The 3098-nt window shown below is 36.5% G+C and overlaps 1 long non-coding RNA gene across 1 annotated transcript; it reads left to right on the top strand.

Moving 5' to 3' along the window:
• Window positions 1-782: 782 nt before the first annotated feature.
• LOC144449454 (uncharacterized) lies at window positions 783-2895 on the top strand. Its single transcript, XR_013482168.1, has 3 exons — window positions 783-889; window positions 2056-2292; window positions 2542-2895. It is a non-coding gene; the product is annotated as an uncharacterized LOC144449454 (long non-coding RNA).
• Window positions 2896-3098: the final 203 nt, after the last annotated feature.

Here is a 3098-nt window from a genome sequence, read left to right as displayed (position 1 = left end):
CATATGATCGGCCTCGCCAATATCTGAGTTTTCAGTTTCACTATAGTCAGTCATATTCAGGGTTGTCATACCCATCATCAACGCCGCGCCGTCTGATAAATCTCGACAGTCGATGTCAACAAGGGATTTTGACTCCCCTCTTCATTGTCAAATAACTCACAGTTGTCTTCATTTCCTCCGTTATGTTATAACATGAATAAATATGATGCTCGCCATCTCCTTCCTGTCGATCATCTCATTAGTCTACCAAACTCGGTATCGGTATTGTCTGTGTACGTGTTCGTGTGTTGTTGATGTCGAGGGACATCACCCGGAAGTGATGGGAGTCCATCGTCTGTGGGCCAATGATCGCAAAGTTGTCCTCAGAACTGGAATGGCCACTTTTCGCTTCCATCTCTCATAGATTGCCATTTTGCTTCAACTTTTGGAGATTACAAGTATACTGCTCTGTTTTGAGTCGATACGTAACGTGAACGTACGGTGTAAACAAACCCCTCGATCGTCGATCGCTGGCTAAGGTTATATCCACAATATGGCATCACAGGCTCTTTCAAAGCTCGTGGAAAAACTGCTAGGAACAAACATTTTGTTTATGGCTAATAACAGCACAAACATGGATAATATGTAAGAAACAAAATAATAAACAAAAATATATTTTTTCAAAATTGAATCAACGACTGCTGTAAAGTTTACAACGCATTGAAGTTTTGAAATTATTGTGAACGAGGCTATGACGTATCAGCCAATCAAATCAACGCGCGCAATCTCTCCAGTACTTCAAATGAAACGGAAGATGGCGGCCATGATTCACAAAGGCAAAGAAAATCGTTTTCGACAACTGATCATGAGAAGAGGTATACATCAAGACCTACTCATTTTGGTGATGAAGGTATGTTAATTTAACTGACGCTTTCAGAGCACATTATAGGCTCTGGTATTTTTTTTAAACGATAGAATCCTGGTCGTCTATGTGTAGACGTTATATCTTATTTATATTAGTACTTGTGGCCGTACGATCGGAGCCTTTTCAGACATAGACCTAGACCTCGGTCCACGGTTGCATACATAGACTTCTACAACTGTTTGAAACTTCCGAAAGTTGTTTTTAAAGTACATCTGATATACATGTAATATTCAAGTTGGAGTGTCCACTTTGTCGATTGAAAGTAGGAAAGAATGCACTGCTTGCCTGGTGCCGTGTGTAAACTGGATTACACCCCCCCCCCCCCATGATTTATCGTGTAAAAATTATTAGTTTCTCGTCGAAAGAGTTCCTATGTACCGCACTGAGTCTTGTTAGAAAACAGTGGCAAATTAATTTATTCAATTAAGATATGGAATGGAACAATGTTGGAGTGTTTTGTAGAAACCAGTGTGTCACAAATCATTTAGTAGTAGTACTAGTACACCCCATGGTCACAGCCACATTTACACAGTGCTCTGTCATGTACATGTACATGCAGAACACTTTTCACCAACTTGATGTATGTCATTGAGGTCTGTCCGTATGTATGTATGTATGTATGTATGTATGTATGTATGTATGTGTGTATATATATACGTACATGTATGTATGTATTTATTTAATAAGGGTATGGACTTTCATTTTAATCAAAGATTGTCATGTTTAAAATGCTTCATATTGATGTATTTGTGTATTCATTACGTTATAGTGCAAATTATAGAACACAACACCTATTTAGTTGTAAGGAGAGAGTAAGAATATGGAACTCTTGTTGAGGCATTGTGGCCATCAGACAAGCAATATTAATTATCCTTGTCTTATTCTAAGTAGAAATGTTAAGTGTTAAGTGAGACAATGTGGGAAGACTGCGAGTTCATTATTTTTTTATAAAGTTTTTATAAAGCTGTTCCTTAATTATGGCTGCTCTGATGTACTTTTGGGAAGTCTGATAAAATGTATTCACCTAGGGTGTACCACTGTTAACACACTACAAGAATATATATTTTGTAGATTCTATTTACCAGTTGATAATTTTTGTTTTGCCAAAATTAGTGTTACTTACATGCATGTTTTTATTTGTTGCGTCTTAGAGTAGAAACTCAAGATGACTTTAGAAAAAGCAGTGTCAACATAAAAGTACAAAAAACAGAAAGTGGACAAAGAAAGCAAACTCCAGCAGGACAAAAAATGGAACACATGCAGCACAGCAAAGCAATAAAGCAAAGACTGACAAAGATAGAGAAATTGCTGAAGAGAAGCAAGCCAAACGCCTAGCAAAGTTGTATGGCAACTTTAAAAAGGATGAAGGAACAGGCCTACTTTCAAAGGTACTAGTAACTCTTTTAATCTGTTAGTGTATAAAAACAAAACAGAGCAATATAATTGCCCAAGAGGAGCAAATAGTAAAAAGACACAAGACAGTTGGCATTTCTATAGGGACAAACAATAGATTCTTTGTTTGTAGCATGTAACTGTTTATTAGAAACAAAAGATAAAATGAACTGTGTACCTCTCCCTTCACATTCATAACAAACATTTCTTTTGTTAATTGATTGCTCTTGGTTCTTTCTTTGCAGTGACTTTCAGGAACCAATGGATATTGATTGATCTGATTCTGATCCTGATTCTGCCAAACTGATGATGTAAACTGCCAAAGTGATGATGTAAACTGCCGAAGTGATGATGCTAATGATGAACACAATGGCTTTAGCTTATATAATGACTGAAAGTGAAATAATGTCAGACTCTGAAACTCCAGCAACTGTTGAAAGCCAAACTCAAATTGCCAGAGCTCTTTCACATGTATGATGTAGGTAATTCTTTAGATTTGATTTGAAGAACCCCATCATATATTTTTTGTCTTCTAATCAATGGATGAATACAGGTACTATTGTTAAACTCAGGTATGTTGGTACTGTCATTTCACTACAGACATGTCTCAAGCCTTTTAGTTATTTTGGAAAAAAGCAATAAAGTTGCTTCTTGTTTTCATTTAATTCTTCTTCTGCATGATTTACTGGTTGCAAAAGTATGTGCCCGTGTGTGTAGTATGTACATACATACATATATGTGTATCCCCTAAAACATGTAAGTGAACAAACTTTGTGAGTTTGTGAAACTGACATTTTTTAAA

The sequence above is a fragment of the Glandiceps talaboti genome, chromosome 1 (assembly GCF_964340395.1).
Source record: "Glandiceps talaboti chromosome 1, keGlaTala1.1, whole genome shotgun sequence".
In the NCBI taxonomy this organism is placed as follows: Eukaryota; Metazoa; Hemichordata; class Enteropneusta; family Spengelidae; genus Glandiceps; species Glandiceps talaboti.
Note: the sequence above shows the minus strand (reverse complement) of the source record. Positions and strands in the feature narration are given on the sequence as shown.